The sequence below is a fragment of the Terrapene carolina genome, unplaced genomic scaffold (genome assembly GCF_002925995.2).
Source record: "Terrapene carolina triunguis isolate 2854851 unplaced genomic scaffold, T_m_triunguis-2.0 Scaffold97, whole genome shotgun sequence".
NCBI lineage: Eukaryota > Metazoa > Chordata > Testudines > Emydidae > Terrapene > Terrapene triunguis.
In genome coordinates, this window is record NW_020664448.1 from 1477199 (window position 1) to 1495679 (window position 18481).

The window sequence follows — 18481 nt, forward strand, 5'->3', positions numbered from 1 at the left end:
GCCGCTAAGGCTCCTCCCTTGCAAGCACCTGCAAAGCGCTGGGCCTGGGCGGCTTCCAGCACCGTGGGAGGAGGGCTTTGCTCATGGCTTTGCAGACTGTTTAGTGGAAGCTGACCTGCTCTTGGAGACAAAACACAGCAAACAAAGGAGAGCGCTCTACTAAAGCGCCTATGCTCTGTGCTCCAACCCCCTTCCCCTGCCCTTCCCCACCCTGCCACCTGCAGAAAGGCCATTGGTAGTTTTAGATGAGACTCCCCAGGCATAGCATGGCAAATGACTGTCTTTTAAAATGCTGTGCTCGGCTTTGGTTGGCTACAGTATTCTTTGTTCATGACCTGTCCTAAAATTATGTGCACGGTGGCTGCATGCCCTTAAACATCTGCCATCCCCACCCCCAGAGGTGGCTGCATTTCAGTAGCTCCCGTAAGCTTGGGGCAATCCATTTCACCACGCTGTGCCTCAGTTTACCCTTCTCAGGGGAATGTTGTAAGGACAATTGACATTTGGAAGACATTCTGATTGGATTACCGTACACGTTGTGCACTGCTTAGCACTCGACCCTTGTTCTGCGAGTCTGGCCCATCTGAAGAAGTGAGGTTTTTACCCACGAAAGCTTATGCCCAAATAAATCTGTTAGTCTTTAAGGTGCCACCAGACTCCTTGTTGTTTTTGTAGATACAGACTAACATGGCTACCCCCTGATATCTGGCCCAGTGTTTATCAAGGCCTTACGTAGGGTCATGGCTCACTCGAGTTTAAAAAGCAACAGCGAGTCCTGTGGCACCTTGAAGACTAACAGATGTATTGGAGCATAAGCTTTCGTGGGTGAATACCCACTTCGTCAGACGCAGTCAGATGGAGCTCTTAACAGCAGCACACTCTGAGTGTGAAATGTGATGATTTCTGGGCTGCTCCAGCTTCCGCCCTTGGGGGCAGGGAGCTTGTTTATAAACAGAGGCAGGATGATTAAGATAACAAAAGGCTAAGGATCATTAGATGATCCTGAAAGCATTGCCAGGCGCTCCAGGTAAAAGATAGGAAACAAAGGGTAGGAATAAATGGTCAGTTTTCAGAATGGAGAGAGGTAAATAGTGGTGTCCCCCTGGGGTCTGTACTGGGACCAGTCCTATTCAACATAAATGGTCTGGAAAAAGGGGGAAACAGTGAGGTGGCAAAATTTGCAGATGGTAGAAAACTACTCAAGATAGTTAAGTTCAAAGCAGACTGCGAAGAGCCACAAAAGGATCTCTCAAAACTGGGTGACTGGGCAACAAAATGGCAGATGAAATTCAATGTTGATAAATGCAAAGTAATGCACATGGCATAATATAATCCCAACTATACATATAAAATGATGGGGTCTAAATTAGCTGTTACCACTCGAGAGAGAGATCTTGGAGTCATTGTGGAGAGTTCTCTGAAAACATCCACTCAATGCGCAGTGGCAGTTAAAAAAGCAAACAGAATGTTGGGAATCATTAGGAAAGAGATAGATAATAAGACAGAAAATAACATATTGCCTCTATATAAATCCATGGTACGCCCAGATCTTGACTATTGCGTGCAGATCTGGTCACCCCATCTCAAAAAAGATATATTGGAATTGGGAAAGATATAGAGAAGGGCAACAAAAATGATTAGGGGTATGGAATAGCTTCCATCTGAGGAGAGATTAAAAAGACTGGGACTTTTCAGCTTGGAAAAGAGATGACCAAGAGGGGATATAATACCGGTCTATAAAATCATGAATGAAGTGAAAAAATTGAATAAGGAAATGTTATTTACTCCTTCACATAATACAAGAACTAGGGGTCACCCAATGAAATTAATAGGCAGCAGATTTACAACAAACAAAATAAAGTATTTCTTCACAGTCAACCTGTGGAACTCATTTCTAGGGGATGCTGTGAAGGCCAAAACTATAACAGGGTTCAAAAAAGAACTAGATGATAATATGGAGGATAGGTCCCTCAATGGCTATTAGCCAGGATGGGCAGGGTTGCAACACCATGCTCTGAAGTGTCCCTAGCCTCTGTTTGCCAGAAACTGGTAATGGGCGACAGGATGGATCACTCGATTATTGCCTGTTCTGTTCATTCCCTCAAAAGCACCTGGCATTGGCCACTGTTGGAAGACAGGATACTGGGCTAGATCAACCATTGGTCTGACTCAGTATGGCCATTCTGATGTTCTTATATATAACCCAGATGTATCTGCCCCCCACTGTAACCCACTAGACCCCACTCCTCTCCCTGAACTGGAATAGAACCCAGGAGTCCTGACAGGGTCTCTCTCTCCACAGAGTTAGTAACAAAGTAAGAATATACATTAAAATTTTAAACCTAACCAGGGTCCCTTTAATGACTTGCCACAAGATGTCCGAACATGTTAGTATTAGAGCTGAGAGGGTCTAATAATTATTTAATTTTCTTTCTGTCAGCTAATTGCTAAGTTATCTGCCAAAAAGCCTAGAGTTTTCAGGTGTCTGGGTAGCCTACCAAAAACTGAAATGGCATCCCTGGGGTGTTATCAGAGAGCTGAGATGTCCAAGTCCCACCTCTAGTAAAATGCCTCAACCCTTTCTACTGTTTAAAAGAACTTTCCCTCTGCTACCGGGGCACCTTGGAGAAGGGGGGCTGCAGATGTGCCATGAAGTCAGGAGATGCTTGGGGGCAGCAGCAGACGGCTATTTCCTCCTGTGCTCAGTTCCACAGGAGTGAAGCAGCTGGCTTGGGTATGGAAGAGACCTACCCCCATGCCTGGAGCTGTAGGGAAGTTGGGGTCAGGACCTATCTATGGGGCCCTCCTTTCCCATGCTCAAGAAGTGAGGCGAGGGACTTTCCTTCCATGCATGGAACGCGGGAGCCAGTGGAAAGGGTATTGGTCTCCTCCATGCACAGAGCCAGTTTGGGGCTCCTTGAGCATTTGCGGGAATCATAGAATCACAGGACTGGAAGGGACCTCAAGAGGTCATCTAGTCCAGTCCCCTGCACTCATGGCAGGACTACATGTTAAAGGGAAGGAGGGAGCAGGCGAGGCAGGGACAATGTGGCCATCGCAGCAAGCGCTGCAAGAATCCCAACCAAGCAGCATAAAGCAGGCGATCTAAAAACCATGACCTCCTGGCCCAAGGCACAATGGAGCAACCCCTAATGCTTGGGCGATGTCTGAGTGCAGATATCTGCCTGGATAAAGCTCTGGTGATGCTGGATTGACAGCCCTGGAGAATAAAACCCCGAGTTTCTCCACAGAACAGGGCCAGCACAGGGTAGCCAGGCCTACCGCTCCCGCCAGTGTGCTTCCCCCTGTCCTGGAGGAGCACCGTAAGCAATGAGCTCTGTATTGTGTCCGACGGTCCCTACATTTCTCCGACCCAGAGAGCTGTTCCCTCAGCTTCTTTGCTGACGCTGCCAGCTAGTGCCAATTGCAGGGGCGGTTTGTGTGATGTGGGCAGCTGCCGGCTACGGACTGGAAGGAGACCACTAGCTCCTTTCACACAGACCACGGAATAACAACTCCTTCCAGCCAAGTGTCTTTCAGGCGGTGCCAGACACTCCCCCTTCATTTCAGCAGTGGAATGCCCATGGGTTTCTGCCAGACAGCAGGCAGTGCTGGTCTGGGAACACACACGAGGCCTGCTCTGTGACTGGTGGGGGGGCTATCCAAGAGCTTGAAGGGTCTAATGAAGTAACTGCAACACCAGGTGCAAAGCTGGACCTGCAGCCCTGCAAACCCCTCCAGTGGGAGCAGGGAGAGTGTTTGGTCCCAAAGCTCACCAACATTTTGAGCAGGGACGGCGAGTTATATGGGCCTCTGGTGCCCATGCTCCAGAAATATTCAGGCCCTGGGGGCCCGGCTCCACCAATGTTCGGGGCTGAGTCTCTCCCCCGGCCCCGCCTGCCGCCCCCATGCACCTCCCCCAGAGCGTCTCCCGCCCCAGGGTGATTTAAAAGGGCCCAGGGGCCCCCGGCCACTGCCGCCACCACTGGCAGCGCAGCGTGGGTAAGGCGGCAACCTGCCTGCCCTCACTCCGCACCACTCCCGGAAGTGGCCGGCACATCCCTGCGGCCCCGGGAGGTGGGGTGTTTCCATGCGCTGCCCCCGTCCTGAGCGCCAACTCCGCAGCTCCCATTGGCCGGGAACTGTGGCCAATGGGAGTTGCAGGGGTGGTGCCTGTGGGCAGCGGTGCACGGATACCCCCCCTGCCTAGGAGCTGCTGCCAGAGGGGTGTGCGGGTTGCTTTTGGGAGCCACCTGAGGTAAGCACCGCATCCCTCACCCCCTCCTGCACCCCATGTCCCTGCCCCAACCCAGAGCCTGCACCCCTCCTGCACCCAAACTCTCTCCTAGAGCCCTCACCCCCTCCTGCATCCCAACCCCCCCCACACCCAAACTCCCTCCCAGAGCCCAAACCCCACCCTGCACCCAAACTCCCTCCTAGAGCCTGCACCCTGCACACCCTCCTACACCCCAACACCCTGCCCCAGCCCAGAGCCCGCACCCAAACTCCCTCCCAGAGCCTTAGGCAGGTGGGGGGAGGCGGAGGGGTGGTGGGGTTTGGACCCGTTCTGGGCACCACCAAAGATTATACAAACCTGCCGCCCCTGATTTGGAGAGGTGAAGGGCTGCTAGGCTGTGTGCTAGAGACAGGCCCAGAGCAAATGGGGGAGTGTAAACAGGAATCTGGTGGATGGGGCACTAGCGTAGGAGTCAGGAGACTGGGTGTTAGTCTTAACTCTGATGTGCGACCTTAGGTAAATCATGTCACCGCGCCGTGCCTCAATTTCCCCACCCACCCTTTTGCTGTCTTGACCATTACTATGTGGGGGGCCTCTAGGTGCTATTGTGATATAATAAATACCTTAGAGTTGGGGAATGCAAAGCCCAACTGCCTAGCTAGCCTGCAATGGACTGAACCAGAACCCTAGATCCAAACACCCCCTGGACTTCGGATGTGCTCAGTACAGAGTCTGAAGGGTGAAGCTCTGGCCCAGCTCCGTTATATATATTAGCGAATTCCGTTTGATCATTGACTCTGCTATAGTAAATGAGTGACATTCCGGGCATAATCAACGACACAATATTGGAGCAGGGAAAGTCTGTGGGTAAAAGTCTGTGGCACATGAAATGTGTTCATAATCCATTGTCCTGGCCTTTGTATACAGATTAGTCATAACAGCTCAGAGAACCAACGCAGCTGAATGAGCTGGAAAGCACAAGAGTCTCACCTAAAACAAACCCTTCCCGACATTGACCTGCCCTGCATTCAGCTGCCTGGAAGCTCTCTTCTCGCAACAAAAGACATCAGGTGCATTCATGGCTGGATGCTTCCAGCCAAATGTAAATGCACTTTCCAGTGGCTTTACGTTACAGATTTTAAATTGATGCACTTTATGGGCTTTATGCCGGCTTCATTTAAACTGGAGGGGAAACACACACACACACACAAACACACACATACACACACACACACACCCCTTGACTGCACTGGCAATTTTCCTTAGAGAGAAAGCTGCTTTAAGCACTGGTTGGGGCTCCAGAGACCGCCTGTGTTGAATTACAGCTGAGACCATGGGTTAAGAGCACACTTCAAGTGCCCCAGACCTTTGCCAGAGAGTTGGGCTGCTCCAGCATCCAGTATTTTCATATCTCGCTTGGTTAATTAGGACCAGACAAAGCGCAAAGTCACTTATTTACTGTAGGGAAAACTCAGTCCGAGCCTTGGCAGGACCCTGCCTATTCTTTTTTGCAAATGTCCTTGAACTAACAGGAATGACAACCCAACGGTGGGGGAAAATACACGCAGGATTCCTGCGCAGAGCCTGGGGTCTGGCCAAACTGCGCGCAGCACAGGCTGTGCTGGAGGTGCCGAGGCATACGTCCATGCACAGCCCCCGGAGGTGAGCCTCCCCGCCCGGGTCGACAGACTTGGGTCAGCACAGCTCTCCCTAGCACTGTAAAAACTGTTGGGTAGAGAGCACTTTGAAGTGGCAACTTAGGCTGGAGCGCCGGCTCTGACGCATGGGGGGGGAGGGGGGGGCCTTAGACACTTGCCTGACCCCGGGGCTGCTGTGTGCAGAGCTGGTACCCAATGTGAGTTACAGCAGCTTGAGGAGTCCTCGAATCACAGCCAGGAATTGGTGCAGTGCAGGGGCATCCTGGCCATATGTCCTTTCCTCTCCCCATGTCCCCTGTGGTGGCGTTAGGGTGGCGTAGAGGACTCTACTCCGGGTCTATGCCACTAGAGGAGTCTCCTGGCATTGCAGTAAGCATCTGGCAGATGGATTCTCCGCTCCACCCCATCCACATCGTGCCATTCAGATGTTGAGCAGCACAGCCAGCAGGGCGTGGTGGGAGATGGGAGGTTATTGGGAGTGAGCTGGAGGGGGAAGGGGATGCCAGAGCGGGGCTCTGTCACATCAGCTCTCCACTGATGTAAGTCGGAGCAGTTTCATGGCTGCTCCAATGCCAGGGCCAGGCCAGCACTGAATCAAGGAGCCTGAACTAGTTCCTGGATGTACCTCCCCGCTGTTACGGAGCGGGATGTAAGCGGTCTGGCCTAGTACTCAGAGCGGGAGTCAGGTCTAGTGGGCGGAGCAGGCGTCCAGGTTGGGGAACGAAGCCAAGGGTCGGTATCAGAGTCAACAGCCAGTTGCCAGAGCCAGGGGTCGAGCCAGAGTCAGAACCAGGCCTCGAAGCTGAGGGTCAGAGCCGAGGTCAGATGGCAAATGCCAGAGCCAGGGGTCGAGCCTGAGTCAGGGTCAGAAGCCGGAGGCCAGGGTCGGAACTGGTAACCAGTGACTGGAGGCGAGGCGTCAGGCAGGAACTGGAGGGGAGGGGAGAATCAGACATGGAGCAGGACCACGGGTGGAACAGGAGTGAAGGCAGGGGCGAGGCAGGAGCCGGGAGTGGAACAGGAAGCAGGAATGGGGTTAGGGTCAGGAGGCAGGCACAAGCAGGGTCCGATGCAGGTGCAGCCACAACAGGAAATCACCTTGTTGCTCAGACAAACTTCCCGTGCCTCCTCCTGGCTTACATAGCGTGGTTGGACCAATCAGTGGAGCCAGGCCATGGCAGCAGAATGCCGGGTCGTCCCCTTCCTTCCTCTCCCACGTGGTGTTTATCTTTTCCTGTTACTCCGGAAAGGGAGAGGAGCTGACTCAGTCTCCACAGGTCTGGGCAGGCAGATTCTGGGGCTGTCCCATCTCTGCCTCTCCTGACACCTGTTCTTACTGGATCCCAAGACACTAAGTCTCAGGGGGGAACCGTCCCTCACTTTGCACCTCTTCTCTCATTCATCAGCAGATAAATCTGAAAAGCGATTGGTAAAATAAACCTAAAGCACCCCAATAAATACCTCCAGGGGTGACTACAGCACAGAAATCGCAGCGAGCCGGAAGAGCATGAGCAGCTGCAGATACGCTTCCAGAGAGAGGCTGCACCCCTGCAGGTGCCTGGGCACTGCTGAGCAGTGGTCAGGTGTCTGCATCACGTGACTCAATAGCACACTGGCACTAATGAACCCCTTACATCAAAGGCTGTGCGATGGGCATACAGAGCCAGATCTGTGCCACCTGGGCTTCTGTGGAAAAATTGGAAAGAGTCCAGCGAAGGGCAACAAAAATGATTAGGGGTCTGGAGCACATGATTTATGAGGAGAGGCTGAGGGAACTGGGATTGTTTAGTCTCCAGAAGAGAAGAATGAGGGGGGATTTGATAGCAGCCTTCAACTACCTGAAGGGGGGTTCCAAAGAGGATGGAACTCGGCTGTTCTCAATGGTGGCAGATGACAGAACAAGGAGCAATGGTCTCAAGTTGCAGTGGGGGAGGTCTAGGTTGGATATTAGGAAACACTATTTCACTAGGAGGGTGGTGAAGCACTGGAATGTGTTACCTAGGGAGGTGGTGGAGTCTCCTTCCTTGGAGGTTTTTAAGGCCTGGCTTGACAAAGCCCTGGCTGGGATGATTTAGTTGGGAATTGGTCCTGCTTTGAGCAGGGGGTTGGACTAGATGACCTCCTGAGGTCCCTTCCAACCCTCATATTCTATGATTCTATGATACACGGGGGAATCCCTAGGCATCTGGATCTGGCACATTTTCCCCTTTCATTCTAATTCCTGAACCAGACAGCATGATTCTTGGGGCTTGTCTGCACAGGGATGCTAAGGAGAGTTAATCTGAATTAACAAAAGATATGAATTTAAAGTGGAGTAGTTAAAGTGCATTAAGCCCTTGTGTGGACACTCTCATGCAGAATCAAAGTGGCCTTAATCGGGTTTATTTTAATTTAATTGGAAGATATGAGTCTTGGAAACTCACCACACAGCAGGATCTGACTGACTCAACACAGAACCAATGAAAACAACTCTCCTCTTTCACTTGTTCTGAGCAATACTTATTCTATAACATCTCACCTTCGGTCACTGCTGCTGTGATGACTCTTGAACTTCCCACCCACACAGCTACCTGCGTAATAAAATTCCCTTTTCAGCTTGTGTGGCAGAGCTCTGCCCTGTAAACCAAGCCATTCTATTGCATTAGGAAGTTCAGTGTCATTTAAGACTTGCAAACATTATAAAACGGGGGGAAATTGGGCTTGTGACCTTTATGCTTCTTTGTGACATAATGAAAGCTGGAAAGACTTTGTAATCAAGGATTCTGCTTGATTTTTACATTAGAAATCCAGGTTTTGTCTGCCCTGGAAGACTCTGTGATGACTGCTTGAAATTATGGTACAAAAGTTAAGAGAATGAAGGGTGAGCAATTGAGAGGGGGAGAGATTTGTAGTCAATATGTTTAATTTTTTTTTATATAACATTATTTAACTGCAATGCCTGACCACATTTTGGAGAAAAGGCAACTATGTTAAAGATTCAATACACCCAGCCCTTTGATGATGTGAGCTCACAACGAACGTGCTGTGGGACTCCCAAAAAGTTCTCTGCCCCAACCAGACTTGCCATCGCACATGGAATAGAACCGGTAGAAATATTTGTAAAAAATTGAATTTTTAATTAGAAAAAAAAATCAAAAACATTTTTGTGACCCTTACTTCCCCCCCCCCCCCCACACACACCATTTTTCAACCATCTCTAGTAAAAATAACATTACGGTGGGGGGGAAACTTTAAAAATGTCTTTTGGGGCCTCTTTCTTCATATGCCAAAAATGGTACAAGCACTATTTGTGCAGGTGACACTTCAGCACTGTGCTGTCCAGAGCATATCAGGACGATGGTCCCTGCTATATGGCCCTCACAATGTGCTAGAAGCAGGGAAACTGGGGTAAAGTGACGGATAGCAGTGCTTACGCACTATGGAAGCAGTTGCCACAGAAATATCTTAGGGCCAGATTCTGATACCCTGATTTAGCTGCACCGTGCGTCAGTTCCATTGACTTCAGTGGGACGACTCATGGTACTATTCGTTGGAAGACGATTGGAATCTCACATCGATCAATTTTTATTTTTTAATTAATATTCTCTAATAATGATGGATGGATACACTTCCTGTGGGCGTCATGGGAGATGTGAACATTAAGAAGGGACTTGAATACAAAAATGGTGACAACTTTAGTGATCGGCTAAACCTATTTATTTTTTTTTACACTTGTGTTACTATCCAGAGATAATCTCCTCTTCTGTAGGGGCAGGAAGAAATAAATCATTGGTGGACTAGTAAAACATACTTAAGTGCCTTACTTCCCCAGCTCTCTATAAACCCTTGCTGTACGTTAGCCCTTTTGCCTGGAAAGGAGATGTGGAATAATTCCAGGACTCAAGAAGACTCATTTACAAAGCTTTCGCCCTCCAGATGCTGACATATGCTTCATTTAATTGGAATGTTTACTGATGAACTTCTGAGAAAGGAGGACAAAGATCTCTGTATGTACGTAAAGGAGGAAGAAGGATCCATGAGCTTTATTAGTTGAAGTGAAAAGTGAAATCCCTGAACATTTTAGAGTGTAGATGATTTTTCATGCCACAAAGTACATCACCTCTGGAATGTTATCGAGTAATTATATGTGGGGGGTTTGTTCAGAGCTGGGATGAGATTTATTGCTCCCTCTGAACACAGAGGGAATGGCAGATTGCCCAAGTCATTTCATAATCAAGTGGACAGAAGATTGGAGCAGAAAGGGAAATAAGATACTTAGACAAAAAAGCTGCCCCTGCAAATGTGGAACACCATCGACGCTGCATTCACTAACTCTGGTAGCTTACCCAGACGTTCCAGTTAAGCAGAACTGTGTCAATGCTTGTCCCTGATCAACAGCAAACTAAATGACTGATTAGCCTGGTTAGCAAGGATGGGCCTTGTTCTGATCTCGTTTACGCTGGTGTCAATTAAAATTAACTCAGCTGAACCCGACGACAGGAGAGTGGTGTAAAATTGCAAAGAGGCTGAAGAGTGCAAGACCCAGTAGATCCGCCGAGTCACCCCAGGGAAAGAAAGTAAGCTAAAAGTAGCCTTTAATATAGTTGCGCGCAGGAGGTTATTAATAAAAATACATTGCTAATCCCCACTGATGCCGGGAAGCCCCATTTGAATTACTGAATGTTGTGAATGAATAGGTAAGTGACAAAACCATTTAAGACAAGCAATGCGAGGCTCGTGCTCACTCCGTGCACGTTGGTCATTTCTTTTCAGAACGGTACTTTAGCTCCACTATTATTTCATAATGAACTAGCAGATGTTCTGTGTGCTAATGGAGGTTCCCATTTAGCCGTAACCCCGTTGGTGACACCGAGCCATTTGGATAATTGAGAGTTTGACCAAACAGGAGTCTGTGAGTGTGGAATGAAAACAAGAACTTTCGAGGGGGGGGAGTGTTGCGAAAAAGCACGAGAATAGGAGACACACCTTAGAATAGCCAAGTGTGGAACAAAAGCAGGATAAGGAGCAAGTGTGATGGATCTGCTAAGCAGGGGACTACAACTCCCATCAGCACCCTCCCCACTGCACTTCCCTTTCCCCTGACCAGCTACGGGGAAGGGTGCTGAGCCAGGAAGGGCCGCACTCTGTTGGGAAGAAGCAGGTGCATGGTGAGCCGGGAGCTGCAGCGAAAGTCCCCCAGGAGCTGTATGCAGAGCAGTGACTGCTGAATGTTACAGCTGGGGACAGGTCTGGGTGTAGGGTGACCAGATGTCCCGATTTTATAGGGACAGTCCCAATTTTTGGGTCTTTTTCTTATACAGGCTCCTATTACCCCCCATCCCCTGTCCCGATCTGTCACACTTGCTGGCTGGTCACGCTATGTGGGTGGGTCTTATGGGGAGCAGCAGTGATTGGGGAGAGAGCCGGTGTGGAGGGGCCTGTGATGGGGTTAACGTAGGCCGAGCGGGCCAATTAACCTATCAGGCTGCAAGCTGGGGAAACAGGTGAGGGCATTTATAAAACCCAGGAGCTGGTAGCCGGAAGGGGCTGCAGAAAAGAGGGCTGCGGTCATTCTCTCTGGGATAAGGGAGAGAAGGAGCTTTGGCCCCAAGAGGAAGGGTCTGTCTAGTGGAGACAGGCAAGAGGGGTTTGGCTAGAAGAGCAGAGGATGCGAGCCTGGAATAGGCAAGGTAGGAAGCAGTCCAGGAGAGCGGCAGGAAGATTCGGGCTAACACAGACCTTGGCTGCTGGAGACAGGGCCCCGGGACTGGAGCCCATAGTCGAGGGCAGGCCTGGGTTCCCCTAGCAGCCCCTGAATGAGTGGCACAATCTGGGCCATGAACTTGAAGACTGTCTGGGTCTCTTTGTTCAAGCCACTGAGGGAGCGGCTCGGCCAGGGCAGTGGACGTAAGGGCTGCCTGGGATGGCGTGGAAGACTGTGGTAGCACCCGGGAAGGGCAGGACTCTTGTGACGTGGCCGGAGGGCTCAGCCACGAGGATGAGGCGCCGCAGCACCTGAGGAGCCAGAGAGGGGGCGACAGAGCGAGACGACGGGCCGAGGAACCGCAAGAAGAGGGCGTCAGGCTGAAAGAGCTAATCCCCAGAGCAGCCAGCAGGAGGTGTCACGGAGCGGTGAGTAGCGCAGCCCGTGGCAGGACCCCAGTGAGCGACACTCACCTAAGGGTGTGTCTTCACAATACAGCTCAAGTCAGAACTGGAGTGTTACACTTAACTCAACACCCGGCCACACACAAAAATCTCTAGCTTGAGTTAGATGGTGCTTTAAACTCCCACGAGCTAGGCTGCCAGCTGGCGGGGGGCCAGGAGCTGAAGCTCGAGGGATGCTGATACTCAAGCTAGTAAGGCAGTGGAGGGGCAACAGCTGTAGTTACAACAACTCAGCAGCAGCTGCTCCAGTCCCTCTGCTGCTCCAGCCGTCACGCTGTGTAGCTCCAGGGTTGGTTGGCAGTGTGGTCGCTCTCACTCGAGCGGGGCTAGCTCCGATGCAGTAACTTGAGGGTACTAGCTCGTGCTAACACTTGCAGTGAAGACAAGCCTGAAGGTGAGCCTGGCCTGGAAACCTGAAAGCACCTATTTGCTTGAATAGAGACTAGACGAGAGAGGGCACGCAGACCGTAATCCTGAAGAGCCCTGACCAGGGGCGCTGGAATGGGAGGCGGGGGCAGGGATAGCCCTCCCACTCTGTACTGGCCATAAGGACGAGCGAGGAGGGGTGGAGAGGAGAGAGCGGGGGGGGCGTCTGGGGGGAAGAGGCACCACGGGAGCAGGATCTCTGAGGGAAGGTGCGGCACGAGGACGGGGGCTCAGAGAGAAGGGGCATCTCAAGGATGGGGCTCAGGGAGAAGGGGAAGCATGGGAGGGCCGAGCCACGGTTTGGGTGCCATTGGGCCCCCCTGCTTTTAGGGAGCTTCCATTGCTCCTGGCCCTGACACTCACGTTGACTTCCCCCGGGCCCAAACCAGACCCATTATTGCTCCCTTTGAACTGTGATTGTCTAAGCCTCTGCCCCTAGGATATTTGCAGCCATCCCCTTTCCTGCCAGCCCTAGTAAAATGCCCCTTCCCTTGGCCATGTGTCTGAGCAGTGAGTGGCACCCACCAGCGCCTACAAGCCTAGCTCTTGACGCACCAAGTTGTGGTACACTGGGACTGTCATAACTATAAAGGGAAGGGTAACAGCCCTCCTGTGTACAATACTATAAAATCCCTCCTGGCCAGAGACTCCAAAATCCTTTTACCTGTAAAGGGTTAAGAAGCTCAGGTAACCTGGCTGACACCTGACCCAAAGGACCAATAAGGGGACAAGATACTTTCAAATCTTGGTGTGGGGGGGGGGAAGGCTTTTGTTTATGCTCTTTGTTGTGGTGGTTGTTCGCTCTTGGGACTAAGAGGGACCAGACATCAATCCAGGCTCTCCAAATCTTTCTGAACAAGTCTCTCATATTTCAAACTTGTAAGTACAGCCAGGCAAGGCGTGGTAGTTTTATCTTTGTTTTCTCAACTTGTAAATGTACCTTTTACTAGGGTGTTTACCTCTGTTTGCTGTAACTTTGAACCTAAGGTTAGAGGGGGGGTCCTCTGGGCTCTTTAAGTTTGATTACCCTGTAAAGTTATTTTCCATCCTAATTTTACAGAGATGATTTTTACCTTTTTCTTTAATTAAAAGCCTTCTTTTTAAGAACCTGATTGATTTTTCCTTGTTTTTAGATCCATGGGGGTTGGATCTTGATCCACCAGGAGTTGGTGGGAGAAAGGAGGGGGGGATGGTTAATTTCTCCTTGTTTTAAGATCCAAGGGGTTTGGATCTGTATTCACCAGGGAATTGGTGAAGAGTCTCTCAAGGCTACCCAGGGAAGGGAATTAGCATTTTGGGAGTGGTGGCAGCGGACCAGATCTAAGCTGGTAGTTAAGCTTAGAAGTTTTCATGCAGGCCCCCACATCTGTACCTTAAAGTTCAGAGTGGGGAAGGAGCCTTGACAGGGACGCTACTGGCACACTTGGGGGGGGGGGTGCGCTCCGGCACTGAGCAGCAGCAACAATAACTGCACAGGGACACAGACCTGTTTGTTTCACCCACCTCTGCCTGATTCGCAGGAGAGAGCAGGGACTCGAACCTGGATCTCACATCCAAGTGAGTGCCCTACCACTAGGCTCTTCTGGCCAGCTCTGTCACCTTTCCTTCTCTCCCTGCCCCCAACCAGGATATTCTGGGGTGGCCTTTCTCTCTCAATTACATCCTGGACCCCAGAAACCTTCCCAACAAATACATTTCTGCAAAACATTTCAGTTTCAACAGAAAAACATACATCAGAATTCTTTTGCCCAGTTCTAGTTCCGTGTTTCTCTATGTGCCTGATGCACGGAGGCTACAAGTCTACTGCAGCGGCTGGTTAGGGGGGTCAGCTCTTTAGCTCAAGCTGTAGCGGTTTATGCTCTTCACTCTCATCTGAAGGGTCTAGGTTCATCCTGGTAACAGCCAAGCGGGCAGTCGTTACATATGCTTTGTCCTCCCACTGCCTGTTTACTGCGCTGAACTGGTCTCAGGTACCTAGAGGCCTCTTCTTCACTGGGACACTGAGAGCTGCTCGCAGATCAAAGGGATGTGCTAGGTGCTGCACAAACATGGTGTAGACACTCCCTGCCCTGAAAAGCTTATCATCCTGGTTCATGACAAGATGCCATAGGTGGAGGCAACAAACAGGTCTGCTTTCTTGCCCCTTATCCTGTTCCAGCTTCCTCCTGCTGTCTCAGGGGAAAGCAGGAACAGATCCCGCCGCCCCCCGAGGCCAGCCAAACAGCTGTAGCTGTTCACTCACCTACTGCCCCAGTCCTCCTCTCTGCTCCCATTCCCCCAGCTCCACTGCTCTAGCACCTCCCCCCGCATTTCCCACTCCAGCTGCCACCAATTTTCTGCCTTTACCTTTCACTCTTATCAGAGAGTTCAGGGGTTAAACTGGCAGCTGAGGAGCAGAGGAAATGAAACTGATACGCAAACCCCGTGTTTATTTTTATTATTGTTTTCTTTTCTGGTGGAGGAAGCAGGTCAGGAAGGGTGCAGCAGAACTACAGCCACACAGAGCCACTCTCCTCTCATTTACACTGGCGTCAATCCGGAGTCACACACCAATTTCAGAGCTGCGCCTCCCGGTTTACACTGGCATGGCTGAGTGGCACCTGCCACTGCTTTGCAACCTGCTAAATATTTACAGCCTATCCCAATATCGACAGGCCAGCCAGCCCCTTCCCGCTGACCTGAGCAGCGCCCAATGCCTCACGCCACACCCTGTCAGTCTCTCCCTCCTTTGGTCTCCAACTTGTTTCTGACAATGGATCGTGACAGCAGAGCAACGGCAATAACTACCCCAATGCACCATGTCCAGTTACCAGGCGAGACGAGGGCATGTTTGCAATCACGCTGCCCAGAGCTGCCAACCTGCCCTTACAGTGGTGGGAGCGGGGGGCAAGACCTCTCTGGCTGCAGGTTGATATGAAAGGGGAGTTTTTCAAGTGGGTCTTTCTGTTCGGCTGGGTGCATTTCAGGGAGAGCTTTAAAACCTCACTCCTCATGATTGAACTTGGAAATGTCATTCAGTCAAGGCAGGGCAGTTTGACGCAGCCCCTGGCTGACCTTGTCACTCAGTTTTCTCTCCCCTTCATAAATAACAAAGACCCACAACGGCAGTGAGTGAGCGGAGAAGGACAAAAGCTGGCCTCTGTTCTGCTAGATCCTATTCTTAGAAAGGGATCCAGGTTAGGACAGTGACAACACAGAGACAATCAACAACAAGTTACACCCTGTCTGGGATTAGCATTAGAGTGTGTGCACGCACGCACACCCACCCACACACACTCAGACGCAGGGTCCAATGTTCAGGCAGCACAATCCCCTCAATGTTTAGTTTTTCTCTCCCAACCAAAGATAAATCCTGGAGCTCAAAGGGACAGCAATTACAGGGGGTGCTACACACACACACACACACACACACACACACACCCTTCTCAGGGAACTAAATGTAACTTGGCTTTGTGCCCACTTGTGAGTTTGTGAACATCGCTCCCAGACAAATCTGAATAGGGGAAGAAAGAGAAAGTACAGATTACCAAATTACAATCACACACTCACAGATTTGCTGTTCCAGGTTTCTAGGAAAATCGTTGTCCTCCTTCTCCGGCTGCCTTCAAGTTGCTTTCTTCCTGGTCACTTTCATCGTCAGTTGTTTGAAGGAGTTTTTGGGTGTTTGGTTTTGTTGTTTCTCTATCACTTTCCCCTCCTTCCTGATTTGTGAGCACCTACACACTGGGAGTAGCAGCAGCTTCCACCAGTGACTGCCTGCCAAAGCAAGCTCACCCTTTGCTTGGGAGGGGGGAACTCTTTGCTTACTGCTTTCACAGCTCTTCCAAGCCTACTGGCGAGCAGAGGAGGCGTGCTGGTGCAGAAGAATGTAATGCAGTCAGAGTGATGCCATCCTCAGCCAGCCCACACTAGTCTTGTTCTAATAAGTATGGGAATCAAACCGGTTTCCAGCTGTCAGAGCAAAGACGAGTTTTGTTCTAGTTTGAGATGACCTAGCAGGGGAATGATGGGAAGATGTAATAAAGCAAGCCAGAAAACTAAAAAAATCCTAGCAGACTTTTTTCTGGAGTGCTTTCCCTGAGCAAGGTGGAGTCAGAACCAAATGGCAAACGGCTCCAGACACACATTCTGGGTCCAGATTTAGGATCCCCAGGATTTCTTGGCTGTTCCAATGCTTCCTCTGTCCCCAGTTCATTTGCAAAATGCAGATCCCGCAAACTAAAATTGTGACTGCAAAGAGTGTGGGTGTTTGGATCTAGGGGGTTTGGATTATACAGATCTGTGAAATCCAGAATCAGGCTATGAGTTTGAACCACGTTCGTGCATAGAGTGGGATGAATTTTTTTTCAATTAATAGGTTTTTCGTTGATAAAAGCATTTTCTGAGTCCCGAAAGCTATTTGTCGAATTCAGGTCAAATTCAGCAGAAGGTATCGGTTGAAAAAAAAATTATTCAAAAGAGTCAATGTTTTGTACCAAAGCGTTTGTTTTGCCTTTTCAATTCTGAACAGGGTTTCAAGTTGACATTTGGCCAGTTTAAAAAAAACACCCAAAAAAGGGCAAAATACTCCGAACACAGCCATTTGAAAAGAACACTTGAAAAGAAATTCATTTCTAGTTGACTCAAAATGATTTTTTTTTTTTTTTTAGTTTTTGTTTAAATGAAAACTTTCAGGGAAAAAATTGCTTTCAATTGAACTGGAATTATTTGGATTTTTCAGTTCAACCTCTTCAACTGAAAAATCCATTATTCACTCTGTCCCACTCTCACGTGTATGCAATGTTTACCATGTTGCCATGATTTTTATCATGAGTCTCATGATATTTGGTGTTTTTCTTAAAGACCCAGCTTCTGGAGTCATGCTATTTCACAAGAATCTTTGCTTTCATTTAAAGCAAAGGAGGTTTCTAGCCCTCGGGGTTGCAGAGAAAAGTGGGAAAATGTGACCTGAGTGCACCCCGAAGGTTCAAAACCTAGAAGGCAAATAAAAAGAACTCAACAATTATTATTTGTAAAAATCCTGTGATTCTTTTAAGCCAATGTCATGATTTTGCGGGGGTGTGGCTCGCAATTTTTGAATGGCTGTGGCTACCAGGGGTACTCAGAGTTGGGGTTTTGGTCCCAGTCCGTATTGAGAACAAACAGGTATAAATGCTACTGAACCAGATGGACAACCTCAGCTGACCAGACCAAACTGGACTGGCAAGGGTGACATTATACAAGCAGCATGCGAGTGTGAGACATATAATCTGTGTGGGAGCTCAGAGACCTAGTTTAAAAGATTTGTGCCATATCGCTTCTATGGGGGAAGACTTTGCCATGACTTACATGGCAAGCAGGGGGTTTATAATACCTTCACTTAATTTCTAACTCCAGTGTTCTTGCAAGGCCAATAAATTCAAGCGCCAAAATTGCACTTTCAACTGTAAAGGGACTCTGTGAACTTGAAATCCATGGTGGTCAATTTAAAAAAAAAAGAAAGAGGTAAAAGAAGTTTGTTACCAAACCTAGTCTGGAATTCCTAAGACAATTTCTGATGTTTTACAATCCCATTTTCCTACTTTTAAAAATATTTCCCTCCCCTCCCAGTTGCTATGTGAAAGACCCCCACAAACAAGGGGGGAACTGATTAAGGGCTCAACTACATGGTTCGTTAGCGTGTGGCAAGGTGAGATGTGACTGTACAGCACACTAGCTTGCCTGGATCCTGCTACACTGCAATAAAAGACCCGCGGCTGGCCCAGGTCAGCTGACCTGGGCTCACAGGACTCACGCTGCGGGGCTAAAAACTGCACTGTGGATATTCAGGCTTGGGCTGAAGCGCAGGGCCTGAAACCCCACAAATGGGGAGGGTGTCAAAGCCCAAGCGTCTACACTGCCATTTTTAGCCCGGCAAGCCTGAGTCAACTGACCCGGGCAGTGATGTTGGTGCTGCAGCTTTTTTATTGCAGTGTAGATGTACCCTAAAAGTTCTGCAGTGTGTTTTGATGGGAGTCCGTGAGAGAGGACCAGG

General features: G+C 49.8%; 1 protein-coding gene across 2 annotated transcripts in view; it reads right to left on the reverse strand.

The window, feature by feature from the left end:
* P2RY2 (purinergic receptor P2Y2) overlaps positions 1-16261 on the reverse strand; it is a 33857-nt gene extending 17596 nt beyond the window's left edge. For both annotated transcript variants that reach the window (XM_026651680.2, XM_026651679.2), the window contains exon 1: positions 16018-16261. The gene's annotated coding sequence lies outside the window, so the exon portion shown is untranslated. The remainder of the gene's footprint in view (positions 1-16017) is intronic.
* Positions 16262-18481: the final 2220 nt, after the last annotated feature.